This window comes from Apium graveolens, chromosome 4 (genome assembly GCF_009905375.1).
Source record: "Apium graveolens cultivar Ventura chromosome 4, ASM990537v1, whole genome shotgun sequence".
Taxonomy (NCBI): Eukaryota; Viridiplantae; Streptophyta; class Magnoliopsida; order Apiales; family Apiaceae; genus Apium; species Apium graveolens.
Genome location: NC_133650.1, coordinates 306,005,417 through 306,026,033, shown reverse-complemented (window position 1 = coordinate 306,026,033; position 20,617 = coordinate 306,005,417). Strand labels below are relative to the sequence as shown.

The 20,617-nt window shown below is 34.4% G+C and overlaps 1 long non-coding RNA gene across 1 annotated transcript; it reads left to right on the top strand.

Annotated features, from left to right (window-relative positions):
• Window positions 1–19,177: 19,177 nt before the first annotated feature.
• On the top strand, window positions 19,178–20,388 carry LOC141717294 (uncharacterized). The gene is made up of 3 exons (XR_012573571.1): window positions 19,178–19,346; window positions 19,428–19,489; window positions 20,244–20,388. It is a non-coding gene; the product is annotated as an uncharacterized LOC141717294 (long non-coding RNA).
• The last annotated feature ends 229 nt before the right edge of the window (window positions 20,389–20,617 follow it).

The window sequence follows — 20,617 nt, the reverse complement described above, 5'->3', positions numbered from 1 at the left end:
GTTTAGGGAAAAATGTTCCAGTCTGTTCCATTTACATTTTACAGACATTAAGTGTTACAAGTATAAATTACAGATTAAGGTTACAATACAACTAATCTTAGGGTTGTCAATATGACTTAGTCTTGTTATGATACAGGCATGTCTTGCACAACAATCTCCCCCAATTTGTGAGAAGATTGCTTATCACAAATTCATTCATGTTAACAAGACTAACCCCAAGTTTAACTGATTACTGAAGATAACTGTTCATTAATCTTCTACTCAGATCATATGTCCATCTGACTTGCTCCATACTATGATCAGAGATGCTAATGACATTGTTAGCTCCAGTAAGCTTTGACATCATCTATTATATATTACATTTCTTATTGGTAAATATGGTATAACGTCTAAAGTATATCAAATACAAGTTGAGTGTTTATCAATGTGTATGTTTTTTATGTAAAAGTGTAAGATATTAATAACGTACACAATGTTTCTAATATATCTCATTAATCAAATTACTTATTTTCTTGTTTATGTCATATAATTCATATTTTCTGAATGAATACAAGCAGGGTAGTCACTGTACCATTAAAAGGAAAATATTTGAAGTTAATCCATAGAATGTTGTCAGAGATTCGGGCTCACCTCTCTGAAGGACTTGGGCTCTCCTTTCTCTCAGAGCTTTGGTCTCACCTCTAACTCAAGAGTTCGGGCTCTCCTCTCTCTCAGAGATTCGGGCTTTCGACGCTAGCAGAGAGGCTCTCCTCTCCCTTTGCTAGCAGAGATTTGGGCTCTCTATGCTAGCAAATAGGATTTCCCCTCTCTCCACTAGCAGAGATTCGGGCTCACCTCTCTCTGAAAGAATCAGGATCTCCTCTCTTTCAGATATTTAGGCTCACCTCTCACTCATGAGTTCAGGCTCTCCTCACTCTCAGAGATTCGGGCTCATCCCTCACTTGTGAGTTTGGGCTCTCCTCTAACTCATAGGTTCAGGCTCACATCTTTAAGGAGCTCGACCTCACTTCACTAACAGAAGCTCTGGCCCTCATCACGGGCATAATTTAGCAAAAGGGTCGCGAACCCACAATACTTGGGCTATTGTGAAGACTTGAAGTTTGGTGAGACGCCAGCCGACTCACATCAGGAATACAAATACATAATGGAGATGCGGAAAAGAGAACGAGCGAGGCCATGATGGCTCACTTCATGACTTTCTTTGGGAGGTGGGAATGGCCCTAACAGGAGGTGACCAGGCCGACTCGCATCACCTAATCTTGGATGAATGGGATGTCTGCCCTCCGCATGAAGGCCTGTTTCATGATAGATGGACACCGTACGCTGGGCTCATGCGCTCGCCCTCAGTGAATAAGACAATTCAAGAATCTTTAAATTACGGGCTCGCATTGCATGAAAGGGTCATGCGAGCTTGAATAAACTAATAAGGAACTGGCATAACGTTTGGGAGAGACCAGACAGGCTCACCTCTTCGCTTTTTTGAGTAATTCTTGTTGATGCGAGCCGAGGTGACCAGGCCGGCTTGCATCATGCAAATTCTAGCTGCATTATGGATAATAACTCACAGACGGTTGGGTTATTCATAAATTTCGGGGCCGATACGAAATATTACTATAATTACGGGAAGAAATGCGGAGATGCCGCGAGATTGTAAGAGCCGTGTGCGGTCGTTCAGGATTTGCGTGACTACATGGCTGAAGGCCTCATTTGCGTGCCTAAAAATTAACATATTTGTTTAATGCAGAGTCTGGTAAAAATTTTTTAGTTTTGGTTAAATAAATCCTAAGTAATGAGTTATTTATTACTTAAGTCATTACTAATATACAACTAGCTTGCTTTATTTAAAAGGATTAGTAATGCATAACTAAAGTCGTTAATACCTGCAATTGTAATACAGTATTCAACAAAATAGAATTTACACTACCGTTAATATAATTTTATTTTTTATGAAAAATGTTATTTTTTAATTCAACGTTTATGTTGATTTTATGTCATTGCTAATGTCTTATTTAATTAACTAAAGTTGACCCCACCGTGTCCTTAGTTTTAATCTAATCTATTATACAAAGTTAATTTTATAAGATGTCAAATAATTTTCAATATTATAATTCTTAAATTTAAATTGACATAAAACATCCAATTTTTAACACAATAGAAAAATCTTAGATTTATTTGATCATTCTCATTTTCACAACATGATTTTTTTTTTGTTATTCTTTGTCAGTATATCAATAAATCTGAATACACCATTAGCATTGAATCTTTTAAAATTAATAAAGATAAAATCACATGTGCGTGTGTATGTATGTAAATTATTATTTGTTATATTTTTGAGTAATTTATGCTGATCTTATTTATTTATATGCTAGATATCTTATTTATGTATATAACTAGTCGTTAGCCAATAAATTATTCTAATAACATACATTTATAATTATTAAAAAAATATAATGATCTAAAAAGAAATTGCAGTTATTTATTTATTATAGTCATAGTAGCACTAACAATCAATCGATATCTATTTTTACTCATTCTACTCAGAGTATGAATCATGGATGGGAAATAAAAATAGTTCATATATCGTAAAGACTAACTACTGATAGTTACAAGCTTTTTTTTTCATGAATGTAAAGATTAATTTGTACTAATATCATCATTCAAATCATTTTCAAGTTTCTTTCTTTATGATTCTAATCTTTCTTTTTATAATAACTTGATAACATTGTCTATTATTATTTTTAATTAATTTTTTTCAATTCTATAAATGTTTTTAAATATTAGTTGAACTTGTTAATCATTTCAAATTATCGACTAATATTGACTTTTTTCTTTAGATAACATAACACGGATTAAATTAAATGGTACAATACATTATAGTTTTAACCTTTTTCAAATAATTCAAAATAGTTGTACGATATTTTTCAACATTAAATATTATTTTCATAAATTTTTTATTGTTCATCCTAAATATTTTTTTCAAAAGATTTAATTATGTAATTTTTCAAGTTTCTGATATATATATATGTGTGTGTGTGTGTGTGTGTGAGAGAGAGAGAGAGTTAAGTTATATTGAGTCCATAATTTTTGTTGAGTACGAGAGTTCACATATGTTCAGCAAGTAAAATAGTACAAAAATCTTGTTAAACATATTATAATATGAATCATATTCTACAAACGTCACCGTTTTAATCAAAATCTTGCAAATCTCATATATTTGACAATTTAAACATTGTAAAACATATAATTTTATAAAACATGATTAGTTTGTAAAACATACATGTTCATGTTGTAGAACACGTACATGACATTAATGATATAATACCATAACACACGTTTATATCATGTTGTTTATTATTTTGGTATTTAAATTATTGAAAACATAAAACATAAACTATTAGATTGGATTGTAATATAACGTTAGGATTCTGGACTCCGGAACTTTAAAATTGTTTTTAAATAAATAGAGACTTCATGTATATGATTACTTATAATAATAATATCAAACTGAACAATTTAAAATTTAAGATTTGTTTCAGAAATATTTGAATACAAATATGTTGGGTAATGAATACAACACAGAGGGGGGGGTGAATGTGTTTTAAACAATTTTAAAGGCTTTTTGAACTTTTAAGAATGGTGAACAAAGTAATCTATATTGTAGAGATAATGTGCTTTAACAGAATAATTAAAACATGCACATGAACACAATTATCTTTCAAAACTCATTTAATTTTATATTAAAATCAAGCTAGTGTTTGCTACAAATTTCTGGTTTCTGTGTATGTTAAGAACTCAGCTTCCCTCTTGAGAGTTACAGGAAATTTCAGATCTATTTGTTACCACTAAAACAAAGCATCCAGTGTTTACTTTATAGAACAGTAAACACTGATTTTTACACAGCATGCAATAGCATGCACTAAACCCTACTTTTGGATAAATAAATCTTTCTATTTATGGCTTAGTGTATCTTTGCAACTCATGTCTGTGACTTTACTTTGTCAGTTAATCTTGGCCTTTGATCTTGTACTCTTCAAACTGCTTTTGTAGACTTTTTAAATCAATGATTGATTTGTTTGTTGATTGATAATCTTGGATATTAAACTGATCTGCATTCTGTATTTGAGCTTTACATCGAGATCTCCAGTTAGTCATATAGAGAACCCGACATCTCGATAAGTATAATGACTTATCGAGATCTCTAATTACTCTATAGTTGTTTGACTTATCAAAGTATCTGAGTTCTCTATAAGAGAATTTGGATTGTCGAGATCTCTCATCTTCATGTCTTCACTTTGACTTATCGATATCTCTGAGTACTCTAGTGACAAATTGACTTATCGATATCTCAGAGATCTCAAGTGATATTTTGACTTGTCAATATCTCAGAGTTCTCTAGTGAATAAATGACTTGTCGATATCTCCAATCTTCATGTCTTCAATTTGGCTTGTCGATATCTCTGAGTTCTCTAGTAGCTTTTCTTGACTTCTCGATAAGTCATTCTGGAGTTCTCGAATGACTTCTCTATAACACATAATATGTGACTTGTAGATTTCTTGACTTAGAATGTTTTTTCCAAAACATATTTATTCAACTCCAAGCTTCTTCACACTTTCTCCGAGGCATAATCTTCATGATCTTCTTCCAGAGTTTATTCTTAGGCTTGAAACTGTTTACAGAAAAATACTCCAGTCTAATATAATTACACTTTTACAGACTTAAATGATACAATACAATATGCAAACTTAGATTATCATACAACTTACTTAGGGTTGTCAATTTGACTTAGTCTTGTTATAGTACAGGAATGTCTTGCACAACAAAATGTATTTTAAATTAAATAATGCAATAAATAAACTATATTATTTATGAAGAAGCATAAAATGTCTTACCATTTTTCAAAAAACATTTTGATGAAAATTCTAAATTTTACTTTATACTTGTAATTTAATTTTTTCTAAAGATAATGAAAAAAGTAGGACTTTTTTTATCGTAGGGAACCCACAACTGCTACACTTCGCGTGCGCACTGGGTAAACCCCATGGGCTTACGCAATAGCCTGCAAACCACGTGAATCAAGATAAACCGCAATTCGGAGACATGCTCTGGTTCAGGAGGCATAATCATAAATTCTCCTCCCATGTGATTCGAACCTGTGACCCAGAGGATAATTATCCCCTCTTTAACCAACTGAGTCAACCCTTGCGGGCAAAATTGTATTATTGAAACAGCAAAAAAAAGTAGGACTTTGGAATCACCTCTTTTCAAATTCACCACCATTGAATAATATAATAGACCTAATTCTTTTTTAAAAGTAAAATATTAAAAAATAAATCGATTTAGTATATCTTCGTAGTTTTAACGGATCTTGTGATATCTCATGTCAAATTTTGAATATATTTAAATATTATGTCAAGTCCCACAAACCATAATGTACAAGCAGTCAGTTAGTAATTTTGATACATAATATCAAATGACTTGATCGTATAAAAACCTCAAAAAATTTATTTTTTATTAAAATAAGATTTATAAAATTTATCCTAATTCATAAGATATTCTCGCCGAACTCGTAATTTAAATTTACTAAACCTAGACGGTGATGATGTATTTTTGGTCGAGTCATGTAGTCAAATTTAGAGTATTTTTTTCAAAATGGGTAAAAGTTCTGATTTCGAAGCTAGTAATTTTGATATATATTATCAATTGACTTGATCATGTAAAGACCTCAAAAACATTAATTTTATCAACATAAGATATCACTAAACTTCCCCTTATTGGTAAAATTTTCTCTCCGAAGTCGTAATTTAGTTTAAACCTAAATAGTGGCGTTGTATTTTCAGTAAGGTCATGTTGTCATATTTCGAGTATTTTTTGTAACATGGGTCAACTCCTGAATTTGAATTCGAAATAAATCGAAATGCACTTACTATTTATGACTCTAACCTATCTAAATATGTAATACACATATATATTATTTATATAAGTGTATCCATTTCAGCTTTTAAAAAAATAATAATATTATGTATAATTTAAATTTTTTATCAAAAAAATATATATTAAAAATATACTGGACATACTTTTTAAATTAAAAACTATTTAATAAATAAGGTAATGATCTGTTATGTAATATGCTTAACTTTATACTTCAAAGTCAATTGTTTAAAACTAACTCTACAAATATTTAGTAATTATGTTTAAAGTTAAGTAAACTATCGTTATTTACGACACTCACATATTGTGTGTATGATAAAAAAAATCTAAGTAACAATGTGGTGTAGTGGTAAAAAGATGTATATGTGAATATAAAGACTTGGGTTCAATTTCCCCCAAAAAAACATCATTTTATATGAATATTAATTATTGGGGTAAGTTAGTCATTTCATTGAAAATAAAAAATCTCACTAATTTTATCCACTGTTCTCCTATTATATATAGATAGAAGAGATGTATTATTTGAATTACTAAAATTATAATAAATATCAAACAAATATCTATAAATATGTGGTCGAGAAATTAAAATAATCTTTTATTCCTATACTTTCTTTTGAATACTACAGCGATCAAGCAAAATTATGAATTCTAGTGTTTAAGATAATGTATTAAGATTTTTAAATATTTAATAACTATTTCTTTTTAAATTTACAGTAATTTATTAGATTTAATTGAAAATGATTATTAAATATATTTCTCAAAATCTAGATTTTTATATAAAATACTAGAATTCAAAACTATTCACGCGGTTGTGATAACATTCGAGAAAATTTTTGGAACTCAACATTTTTTTTAGTTCATGAGCGCATATATAATGGTCTTATTTGATATTTATAATTGTTATTCCCAAACAATACAACAAGAATTACAAAAGAGGGGGTTGAATGTAATTCTGGCTCCTTTTTCTGATTTTAACAATGTTTTTACTTAATATATAATTGTGTTTGATTTTGCAAGAAGTGCGGAATGAAAGTAAAATAGAAATCAAAACACAAAGCAGTATAACACAAGGCTTTAAAACTTTCTGGTGGATTTGAACTTATCCACCAGAGATATATATAAAGATGAGAACTCTGTGATGCTTGAATAACACCCAGTTGCTTACAAGTTGAACAATAAGAACAACTAAGAAATTCTTTACAGATTTTGCTTTTTCTATTTCTCTAGTTTTTCTTTTTAACTTCGATAATTTTCAACTTGCTACTCTTGGTTTATATATTACCAAGTTACATGATAGTAAGACAAGACAAACTAAATCTAGTCTCACTTTATGCTGCTACATTACTCTATCCAGCATCTTTCAATATCTTCATAATTGCATGGAAATGGTAATGCTTCTTTGTTCCCTAAATCCTGCAATTAGGCTGCCACATTCCATTTACAAACACCCGACGCATATGACTGTGTTTTCACTGTCAACTGCTATTTTGAATATGATCATCCATCGGGACTATGTTGGTCATCCGTCGGGAGTCTTGTTGATTATCTGTCGGGAGCCTTTGTAGATCATCTGTCGAGAGTCTTTCTGTCACTTGACTCTATTTCACTTATACAGAATTACAAGACATCTTATATTTACAATTAGCCAACATATTCTGCATATCAATCTAGTAGTCAACATGACTTAATGAATCCTACAGCATCTACTAGTACACTGTTGTTTGCAGAAATGTGCTACAAGACTTATTATTACATAAGTTACACTCTCGATGGATGTTCAGTGGTCATCCGTCGGGACTATAAAGTTCATCCATCGGGACTATTGTAAAACATCCGTCGAGAGCTACAAAAACACTAAGTTAAATCTACTAAGGTGTTTTGTTCAGCTTATCATCAAGTTCACAACATATTCCTAACAATCTCCTCCAATTTATGTCTACTGGAATTATAGCCATAAATTAAGAGAAACTTGACGATAACAAAACAACCTAAATGTACAGATTGAATTATGGTAGATAAAACTAGTAAGTGCTACAGTTTATTTGAATATTGAACAAAGTAAAGTGTACAAAGAGTTCTCACAATCATTATCAAGGTGCTCCTCTAGTCTGAGCGGATGTTTTCTATTTCCTTGATTGTCTTGATTTCTTCCCACGCTTCCAGTTGTTTTCTTCTATTTGATTTTGAAGTAGTCTGTGAAATTCAAATTCTTCAGCATTTGATAGATCCAACTTTTCTTGCATTTCCAATAGAGTCTCATTGCTTGAGATGCTCAATTGGTCATCCAATCTGAAGAATCTTCTAACACCTTTGTCATCCATGAATTCCATAAGCCAGTAAGGCCTCAAGTGCACTGTATTTCCTGTGAAGGGAATGGATAGAGTTCTTGGAAGTGCATTTGAGGCTTTTCTACTCCTCAGTTCTTCTATCTTCTTTAGAACCAATTTCTTGGCTATCACATTGAATCCAAAATTTTTCTTGAAGGATGAGAAGATCTTTATCAAAACAGAACAACTTTCTTGAAGAATTCTATGAATGGGCCGTGTGATCCCTTTTCCACCCTTGTACTTGAACACCAGTCTTTCAGGGAGATTCTTGTGAGCATCAATTGCTCTCACTTCTACTAGTTCATCCATGTAAAGATTTATTTCTGAAAACTCCTTGATGTCACAGATATATAGAAGATCTCTTTTGCTAACAGTTGGTTGAGTTTTGGTTTTGAGTTTTACAGGCTTGACCTTCTTGATTGCTCTTGTGTTTATCTTCTTTAGCTTGTTGAAGATTGGTAAATTAAGCTCAAGAAGGGGCAAACTATCCTAGTCTATAGGCTCATCCTTGGGAACTATTGGCTCACCATGAAAGTTCTTTGTAGGATCCACCTTAGATTCATCCTGCACTTCTGAGAGCTTGGATGTTTGAGTTGAAGTTGTAGACTGTTTGGGAATGTAATCTTCCATCTTGTCATTATCAAAATCCAACATTCTTTTGGGAAGGATTTTATATCTGAACTTCCTTTTCTGTTGAGGTTCCTTGCGCATTTTCTGATCTTGATCTTCAACTATCACAGGTTGTTAATTAGCAAAAAAAAACTATCACAGGTTATTTCTCAGAAATCTCAGTTGCAGTTTTCATAGCTTGAAGCTTGGCTACTATAGCAACTTTCTTTTTTCTTTCCCATTCCAGTAGATCTTAGCAATTCTTCGTTTTAGCACTGAGTCAGTTGGATCTTTGAAGAATGCAATGGACATTGCCAACAGTTTCTTTTCATCTGGTCTTGGAGTCTCAAACATAAGATCCATGAGATTTTTTGTCAGATGACTTTGGATAATTCCTTTTGGGCTTCAAAACCAAGTTGGCTTTTGGAGACTTTATGCATAAAAGGTTGGCCCTTTTCCAAATTATCTAGACTCATATCATTCACAGAAATTTGCTTGACTTGAGAGAAGTGATGAAAGGTCTTGTTTGTCTTCTTAATTGGACCAAATTTCTTTATGATTTCTTTATCAATCTTTTTCCATTTGTCATCTAGCTCCTTCTCAACTGCTGCAACATCAAGCTTCTTGAAATTTGTCTTTGAATCCAACTTAACAGTTGCTATCTGGATCAGATCAATGCTGTCCAAGACTGATGGCTTAGGAAAAGTAATTTCTGGAATAATTACTTGACTGGCTTGTATGTTTAGCACATTCTCCCCCTCACTGATTGTCTCTCCTTGACTAACTGGGACAAGTGAATCTTTCTCCCCCTTTTTGTTAGCATCAAGTTAGGTGGAGGTAGAAGTTTGTGCAGCCACTAACTTTTGAAGCAACTGAGTTTTTTGGGCTTGATATAAATGAATTGCAGTGATAGAAGCTTCCAATGTCTTAAGTCTTGTGTCCAAAGAGTCCACTTTGCTGGATAGATCAAAAAAATTCCTAAGTTGTCTGTTAATGTCAATCAAGGTTATGTTGGGAAATTTAGCATCTATCATGTGAGTAACATCCTTCTTGACTTGATCAAATTATGTCTTCAGCTCAGTGACATCCATAGACTATTTGAGAGACTGTATTTGATGTAGTTAGAGAGAATTGAGGTGTGCTTGTAGAAGTTTCTTTGTGTTGGCATTTGTGGTAGTTTGAAGAGCTGTTTGAGTTTGTTGAATAATGTGAGATAGAGTAGATTTGAAGTAGTGCTCATCATATGTCTTGGAAAATACCCAAGATGGCATGCTTGATCTTGAGCTAGGGCCTGTTTCTCCCCCTATGTCCATTAGCTCTTCTTCATCATCATCTTTATCCCCAAATAAATCCTCAGAACCACCAGTTCTATAATCAATATCATCATCATCTGTGGGAGGCATAGCTGTGATAACATCCTTAGCCCTTTGCATTGAAGCAGTAGTATGCACCAAGTTTAGTAGCTTCTCAGCATCCTCATTGCCCTGTCCAGCCAAAATTTGATATGTTGTAACATGATGAGTAAATATCTCAGCATCCAAAGAGATGGAATCTATGATAGCTTGATATTCTTGCTGAAATAGTTTCTCTTTGTCTGCATCACTGACATTCATTGACTCACTAGCAATGGTTTCCATCCTTATCTCTCATGTACCTACTTTTCTCTCATTATCTCTCTGTTTTTGCATCAAGGGCTCCCCTTGGCTCACCACCTCACACCCTCACCTTCACCTACTAAGGTGGAACTCCCCTCACTCACTTTTGCTAGGCTGGAAGAAATAGCCTGCATATTTTCTCTCTTATACTCTCCTTTTGCCTGAGTGCAACTCAGCCTCTCACTTTGTTCACTCTCTTCCCTCAATCCCAGGAGTGATTGTACAACTACTATTTCATCTACACTTGTAACAGTTGTTGAAAAATCAGCTTGTGTAGTGAGTACCGACGGATGAGGAACATCCATCGGGGTAGTAGTTAGGATAGCCGACGGATGACTGCCGTTGGGCATATCCGTCGGGATACAATCACTAGCCGACGGATGAACAATATCCACCGGAATAGAGGAAATGATAGAATTTGGACTTGAAACTATTGTGGACTCTGTGCAGATTGATGATAATTTAGGCACAAAAGTCTCAACAGCTCCAGAAAGAATTGGCAAGTGAGCCAACAAATCATCTAGAAGATGATGCTCACTTGCACTGAATTTTGGCTTCTCCAACAGAGTTAAGGAAGGAGAATCAGGGATTGATGTGTGAATCATATCCACATCCAGAGAATTGGTGGGAGATTTTTATGTGTTTGGTGCTTCTATTGTTAAAGATTTTGGCTATGACTCCACATTTATTGGAGCCACATCAAACTGAATTTGAGATGGTGCAGTGACTGAGTTTTTAGCTTCAGTTTGCACTGTGTGTGATCCCTGTGCATCCCCAAGTTTTCTAGATTTCTTCTTTCTTGTATAACTTTGGGGTGAATCTGTGTCCCTAACCCTTTTGGCATGTGCTCCTGGTTGGGAGCTTGTTTCAATAGTAGCATCCTTTTGGGAGGATGAAACTAAAGATGTGTTAATTTCCTTATTAAGCACCACAGTTTGTTGGGAAACTGTGGTGTGGCTAGATTTGGGTACACTTATCTCTCCATCCTTATTCTTAAGGTTTTTTTGTATGTTCACCCTGTCCCTCACCAACCTTACCACCCTTCACACTCCCCTATTTGGTTTTGGTGGATTTTGAAACTGGCATCTTTTGAGAGACACCAGAGTGTGGTTTCTTTGATTTGATTTTTGAAGTTTTGGATTTTGTGGCTTGGGTAGGCATCTGTTGGGTCATTGACACAGATGTCATAGCCACAGTCAATGGCAAAGAATTTTGAGAGATAGAAGGAGTAGGGACAGAAGTGTTTACCTCACTTACCTGAGGGCCCTCCATGATAGGCAAATAGACAAGGGGCACCTCTTTGTGGTGATTGGCTCTGTTTAAATCTGTAATTACTCTTCTTTCTTGAACTCAACAATTCAGTTTGTTGGTTGGGTTCTCAATCACAAGATCCTCACAAAGATGGTTAGCAATGATCATAAGGAATCTAGCATAATAGACATTCCTAGGTCTCATTTTAATCTCCCCTAACTTGTAGCCTAACTCAAACATGACAGCATCACTAAAATTAAAGTAAGTATCATTAACCAGCATGTAGAGCATGTTAAGCATAGTAGTATTGACAGAATCAAAGTTGCTTATTTTACCAGAAAATACTTTGGTAACTACATCACACAGAAAACTCCACTCTTTCCTAAGACCTAGCCACTTAATCTCACTTAACTTAGTGGTGGGAAGTGCATAGCCAATAGTATTAAGCAAGTTAACTAAATCAGCATCTGTGCGTGGTTTAATAGTAGTGTTATCAGGAATTTTAAAGCATGCTTGAATAGTGTCACTGTTAATGCAAAATTCCTTACCTTTAATGGTGAGAGTTATAGTTTTGTCAGTTGCCTGATAGACAGCAGTAGTCCACATCTCCTCCACAACTTCACAGTATATTGTGGGTGATTCCAGCATGGCATAGTTAAGTTTGCATCCCTTCACAAAATCCATCATTTTGTGGTAATCTTGAGAGGCTGGAATTTCTTTGTTCACAAGTGCTACGAAATTGTTCTTCTCATAAATGAATTTTGTCATGGACATGATCTTGACTACTAGTGCCATTGTTGAGTAAGGAAAATTGCAGAAAGAAAGAGGTTTTGCTTTGAGGAAGAAGAGAGCACTTAATTGCAATAGAGAAAGATAAAAGCTAAAATGAACTTGAAATAAGGCTTTTATGTATTCTCAGATAAAATGAGTTAAAAATTAAAGGTAAAATTAAAGACCCAATGAAAATTGCCCAAAATAGCCATTTAAAAGTGAAAATAAACTGTCAAAATTCTGTCAATTATCCATCGTGATATACTTACAGACTGTAAGTATATCCGATGGATAATGTTCAGAATTTTAACGGCTAAGATGTAGACAATTCGACGGATGAGAATAAAGCAATTATCTGTCGCGTATAAAATAATCCAGAAAAGTAATTGATTTTTACCAAGCTATTCTATTTCGACGGATGATCAAACTCGATGGATAATGAACATCCGTCGAGATGTAAATTTTGACTTAGCCAAAATTTCATCCAAAACAGAGAAATCATTTAAGTTTATGGTTGTCTTACAACTTGCAAAATTATCAAAAATAATTTAAGAATTATTAAGCATACCTAACTCACTTACCAACCTAGTAAAGGTGGATTCATCAAGTGGTTTGGCAAAGATATCTGCAAGCTGCTTCTCACTTGGAACAAAATAAAGTTCCACAGTACCACTCATTATATGTTCCCTAATGAAGTGATACTTGATGTCTATGTGCTTTGTTCTTAAATGTTGTACTGGATTTTTAGTAATGGCAATTGCACTTGTGTTATCACAGAAAATAGGAATTCAAGTCAACTTGTAGACCATAGTCCAACAATTGGTTTTTCATCCATAGAATTTGTGCACAGCAACTGCCAGCAACAATATATTCAGCCTCAGCTGTAGAAGTAGAAACTGAATTTTGCTTTTTACTGAACCAGGATACTAGCTTGTTTCCTAGAAATTGACAGGTTCCTGTTGTACTTTTTCTATCAATTTCACAACCTGCATAATTTGCATCTGAATAACCAGTTAGATCAAAACCAGAATCTCTAGGGTACCAAATGCCAAGTTTTGGTGTTCCCTTGAGATATCTGAAAATTCTCTTAATAGCTAGTAAATGAGATTCTCTAGGATCAGCCTAAAATTTAGCACGAAGACAAGTAGCAAACATTATATCTGGCTTACTAGCTGTTAAGTACAAAAGAGAACCAACCATGCCCCTATAGCTTAAAATATACACAAACTTTTCAGTAGTGTTTACTTCAAGTTTAGTTGCAGTGGTCATGGGAGTTTTTGCAGATGTGCAATCCATTAGATCAAACTTCTTTAAAAGATGATAAATATATTTGGTTTGACTAATGAATATTCCATCATTAACTTGCTTACCTTTTAAACCAAGAAAGTACGTTAGTTCTCCCATCATGCTCATTTCATACTTACTTTGCATCAATTTGGCAAACTTTTTTCAAAGTTTTTTATCTGTAGAGCCAAATATAATATCATCTACATAAATTTGAACAAGTATACTAGAGTCATTAACATTTCTAAAGAATAAAGTTTTGTCAACAGTACCTCTTGTGAAGTGATTTTCTAAGAGAAACTTTGACAAAGTATCATACCAGGCTCTAGGTGCTTGCTTCAAACCATAAAGTGATTTCAAAAGATAGTAGACATATTCTGGAAAATTTGGATCTTCAAAATCAGGAGGCTGACTGACATAGACTTCCTCCTCCAAATCTCCATTCAGAAAGGCACTTTTGACATCCATTTGATAGACTTTAAAATTGGCATGGGCTGCATAGGCTAAGAAAATTCTGATGGCTTCAAGCCTTGCAACAGGAGCAAAAGTTTCATCAAAATCTATTCCTTCTTGTTGACAGTAGCCCTTAGCAACCAATCTAGCTTTATTCCTGACAATTATGCCATTTTCATCCATCTTGTTTCTGAATACCCACTTGGTGTCATTTGGATTCTTTCCTTTAGGCTTGGGTACTAGCTTCTATACCTTGTTCCTTTCAAATTGGTTTAGCTCCTCCTGCATAGCTATAACCCAATCAGGATCGAATAGAGCTTCTTCTACCTTCTTTGGTTCTTCCTTTGAGAGAAAGCTATTATATAGACATTCTTCTTCAGTTGTTTTTCTTGTTTGAACTCTAGAAGATGCATCACCAATTATGAGCTCAAAAGGGTGATCTCTGGTCCATTTTCTCTGTTATGGTATATTCGCTCTTGATGAGGAGGCCTCATCATTGTCTTGATATATGACTGAGTTTTGATTAGAAGAAACTCCCCCCGAGTTTGTGAATCTTTGATTTGAAGAAGGAATTCTTTCTATAAGTGATCTGTTTGGACTCTCAGCTTCTCTCATTGTTCCGACGGATGATGCACTTTGTATCCCGACGGATGAAGCTGATTATCTACCGACGGATGATGCATTATGTAACTCGACTGATACTGAATTATGTCCATCATTGGAGATAGTCTTTTCTACATTATCCTTAGCCACTATTTCTTGATCACTATCATCATCACTATCATCATTAATCATCTCAACATTATCAAACACAACATGTACAAATTCGATGACAATGTTTGTTCTGAGATTGTAGACTCTATATGCTTTTCCAACAGCATATCCAACAAAAATTCCTTCATCTGCTTTAGCATCAAACTTTCCATGCTGTTCAGTTTGATTCCTTAGAATGTAGCATTTACATCCAAAGACATGAAGAAAATTTAGAGTTGGCTTCCTATTCTTGAATATCTGATAAGGGGTCATGCCTTTTGCTTGATTGATCAAGGAGATATTCTGAGTATAACATGCTGTGTTTACAGCTTCTGCCCAAAAGTAAGTTGGCAACCTTGATTCTTCAAGCATTGTTCTTGCAGCTTCAATGAGTGATATATTCTTCCTTTCCACTACACCATTTTGTTGTGGAGTTCTTGCTGCAGAAAACTCATGCATGATTCCATACTCTTCACAAAACACTCTCATCACAGAATTCTTGAACTCAGTTCTATTATCACTCCTGATTCTTCTAACCTTGAAGTCAGGATGATTGTTAGCTTGCCTTATGTGATTGGTGATGATTTCACTAGCCTCATCTTTGGACTTTAGAAAATATGTCCAAGAGAACTTTGAAAAATCATCCACAATTACTAGACAATATCTCTTTTTTGAGATAGACAACACATTTACTGGTCCAAACAAGTCCATGTGAAGTAGCTGTAAAGGTTCTTCGATATATGATTCAAGCTTCTTTCTGAATGATGCTTTAATCTGCTTTCCTTTCTGGCAGGCATCACACAATCCATCCTTTGAAAACACCACTTGAGGAATACCTCTAATCAATTCTGTCTTGACTAGCTCATTCATGGTCTTGAAGTTTAGATGGGACAGCTTCTTGTGCCACAACCAACTTTCATCTTGACTTACTTTACTAAGAAGACAAGTTAAAGATTCTGCATTTGTTGAGTTGAAGTCATCTAGGTACACATTGCCTTTTCTCACTCCAGTGAGAACCACTTTGTTGCTCTTCTTGTCAGTCACAACACAGGCTTCGGAATTGAAAGTGACTGAGTTGCCCTTGTCACAAAGCTGGATGATACTCAACAGATTGTGCTTGAGTCCATCCACTAGGGAAACCTCTTCAATGATGACATTATCCTTAGAAATCAAGCCATATCCCACAGTATAACCCTTGCTGTCATCTCCAAAAGTGATACTTGGGCTAGCTCTTTCCTTGAACTCGGTGAGCAGGGTAGAATCTCCAGTCATGTGCCTTGAGCACCCACTATCCAAATACCAAAGATTCTTTCTATTTCCCTGCACACATCAAAATCAAATCAAGTTGATTTTGGTACCCAAGTTTCCTTGGGTCCTGCCTTGTTAGCCTTTTTGTTTGGTTTCTTAGGTTTGATCTCATTTGACTTGGGTATCTCAGATTCATCCTTTGTCATATGAGTTGGACCTTTGAAACCATTCATTGAAGCAAAATTATCATGCACATTTTGATTAACATGAAAAGGCATACTATGTGCAAACAAGTTATTCCAATAAGGCATGTTAAATGGCATTTGAGGCATACTAAATGCATCATAGTAAGGATTAGGTGCAAATGGCATGTTAGCATATTGTGCATTCAAATTTTGTGCAGGCATAACATTAACAGGCATTGTAGACATGTTGGGAAATGAAGGAGGTGCAGACATAGGAGTAGGCATAGCAAGTTTGCAATTAACAGACAAATGATTAACACTACCACACTTAACACAGATTTTTCTTGGAGCATATTTATCAGGTGTGTAGTTGTTATGTTTGTTAATTCCTAACTTCCCATTTCTATTGTTTTTCCTTTTTGATTCTGCTTTAACCTCAATCTTATCTAGTATGTCATTCAATTGCTTGATAGACAGATGACCGACATTAACTCTCTTTTCTTTTCTCACTTGACTTGATTCTCTTGGAACAAAGTTTTTAGAAACTGATCCATATTTATCATTCAACTTAGCTAGCTTAGCTTTGCTAACTGGCTTACTTACATTCGACAGATGTGGCTCATTGTCTTTCGACAGATAATCCTTTTGATTATTCGACAGATAATTTTCATCATTCGTCGAATCCACATCCATTGAAAGTCCTTCAACCAGATTGGAATCAAGCTTCTTTTTGTTCTTTTTCTAGGTTGCATCACAAAATGATTTTATACCTTGAACTTTAGTAATTTGAGCATGGACATCTCTAGATGATTTACATGCTTTAATTACTTCCTGTTCTCGTTCAAGCTGTTTCCTTAAAATCTTTTCTTTCTTTAGAGATTCAGTTAATTCATCCTTAGCAGTTTTACATTCAATTCTAAATTTTTCAAACTCAATAAACTGAGACTCTAGCACATTATTCCTCTCACTTAAAAACAAATTGTTTTCTTTAATTTTAGCATTTTCCTTAGTGAGGAATTTAGGAGTCACACGCAAATGATACAATTCAATAGACATATCATTGATGGCATCATTGAACTCAAATTTAGTTAAATGTGCTAGGTTAGTGGTGATTACCTGATTGCTAGATGAACTAACTTTTGCTTCATTTGATTTGGCCATTAAGGCTAGGTTGACATAGTTTGTTTCTTCATCTTCATCCAATCCATCAGCTGCCCAATCATTTTCTTGAGTAATGAATGCCCTTTCCTTTTGTTTGAGCAGCTCAAAATATTTTTGCTTGTAATCAACAGGCTCAAACTTCTTTTTACCAGAATCGGGCTTTCTACACTCACTAGCAAAATGACCTGCCAAGCCACACTTGAAATACTTGAATTTAGACTTATCAACCATGTTTCTGTTTGACTTAGCTGCTCTAAAATTCTTCTTGAATTTGAGCTTGGCAAATCTTCTGGATAGAAAATCAAGATGCTCATCTATGTCATCCATGTCATCTTGGCTCAACTGTTCTTCATTTTCAGCTACCATCCCTTTACCCTTGCCTTATAGACCCATGAGTTTGATGTAGATTCAACAACTTCAAGCTTCATCTCCTTTTCCTTTTCTTGCTCAGCAACCAGTGCAATGGATACTCCTTTCTTCCTTCCTTTCTCTATATTTTCATCTTGCTCTATTTCAAGCTCATAGGTTTTTAGAATTTTATATAGTCTTTCCAAGGTGAATTCCTTGTAGTCTTGAGAGTTTCTTAAAGAGACTGTCATGGGCTTCCATTCCTTTGGTAGAGATCTAAGGAATTTAAGGTTTGAGTCTTTTGTTTGGTAGACCCTTCCATGTAACTTGAGAGCATTTAGTAGCTTTTGAAATCTACTAAATATGTCAGTGAGTGACTAACTTTCTTCACAGTGAAAATTCTCATATTGCTGAATCAAGAGCTGCATTTTGTTCTCTCTTACTTGCTCAGTTCCATCACAAATGATTTGAATTGTATCCTAAACCTCTTTTGCTGTTTTACAGTTAATGATTTTGTCAAACATATCACCATCAACACCATTAAACAGTATGTTCATTGTAATAACCCCAATTTTTGGAATTTTTGAAACCCTTATGAATAGTGATTTTGCTGATTATGCTGAATAAGAAAACTTTTCATTCCACACTATGTAGGGGTTCTGTTATTGATATTCTGAGATTTTAATAGTACTCTATATGGTATATAAGTGTATGTAAAGATCGTCAGAATCCAATTCCGAACACTTTGATTTTTCCCAGAAATCCACCAGATACAGAAAGAAGTGAGTATAAGGTAACAGGATAAATAGGATTTAAATTCAAGGATTTTAAGAGGGGATCATAAAAAGGAATATAAAATATTGAGGAAGGTTTAGGGGAACCCAAGTGATAAGATCCCGGATATGATTCCTCAAACGATAAACGAGAACGAAAGTTAAGCGAACCGTATAACAGATCAGCGGTCATTAGGCAAGCAATTAGGAGTTAATCAAGGAGGTTAGGGATGATGATGTCATCAAACCAACAAGAAGAAGACAAGTGTAACAAGATGACCTAAGCTTGATGACCTAAGCATGACAAGTGGGAAGGTTTGGTTGGTTGATTGTGAGCCACACATTTTTCACCATGGTAAAAATTTAATTTAATTCCAAGACAAAAGGAAGCAACCAACCAACAAATATCATAACACAAATACAAATTGAAAGTTGACTTTCCCATTTCAAGAAGAAAGCTCTCGGCTAAAACAAACCCAGCAACTTCAAACTGTCATATCTCCTTCAATACTCACTCAAATGTTGTGTTCTATAGCTCGTTGGAAAGGTATTGAGATGGCCTACAACTCTTGTTCACAAGTCTCTTCCAAATAAGCAGGGTAAGACCCTCATTTTTACAGTTCTTTAAATCGGACTTTTAGAAACTTCAAAGTCTAACTTTGTGTTCTTGATTTCTTTAGAAAGATCAAGCTTGTAGGAGGCTCCATAAGGCTTCCTAGTAACTTTCCACCCTCCAATAAAGGTATAAATCTTCACACCCTTTAGTAATAAGTTTGAATGTTGAAGTTTGGAGATGGTTTGGATGGATGAGTAGTAATTTGAATGATAAGCATGATTCGAGCTTAATTGTTAAGTAGTTTAGTTGAATTTGGAGATGTTATAATATATGATTGGATTGAGATCCTTGAGCTTATTATGACTGAAATCAGTAGCATTGATTTGTATCTTGAGTTGTTGTTGATTGGTAGTTGGATTGATATGATTTGGAATGGTAAAAAATTTGGAAATCACGTAAACATAGCCGTCGTAATGTCCGATTTACTTTAGACTGCTTTTGTTCATAACATTAGGACCCGATAACTCCCTGCTAGGTTTTTACCATTGCCATGTTTAGATAGTTCATGTTACGAGCTTCGTTTTGATATATGGTTCGTTTGATTCCGATGTACGGTTTAGGAGAAACGGCCGTTTTAAGTAACGACGTTTCGCGAATGAAACATTACCCCTCGCCTTACTTTGAAACATAGGTTAAAAACCTTAAAGACTAATTGGAGTATGAAACATTTATGTAAAGTGTAATAGGCAGTTGGTAAGACACTCGCGAAGGAATCGCCTTAAAACTCGTAATGGTTAATTTATTAAAAATGGTGGAGCCGAGGGTACTCGAGCGACTTAAGAGAATCAGTAAGCGCAAAGCGAGCGTTAGAGTCTAATTTGGTTAAAGTATAGATTTACAAGTGACTTCGGTTTAATTCCAACTTATATGTTGTTTATAGGTTACCAGACTCGTCCCGAGCCATTTGTAACCCCCAGTCGCTCAGGCAAGTTTTCTACCCGTTATACTGTTGTTGTGATGTATATGTGTATATGCATGATCTTGTGATAAATGCATATTTGTTATTAGCAAATTCTTGCGATATATTGTAGCATGTGATATGGTATATATGCATGCCTGTTTCGTATTCTTGATTTATATATCTGTTGGTTCAAATGCTTATTCGTTGCATAATACCTATGCTAGAGATAAGCGGTATTTGCGTATACCCTTAGTACAGGGGATCAAAAGGTGAACTTTTTCTAAAACCGGGAGGCGAGGCTCCCGAGTATAATATATATTTATATATATATATATTGATATAGTTTTTAAAAC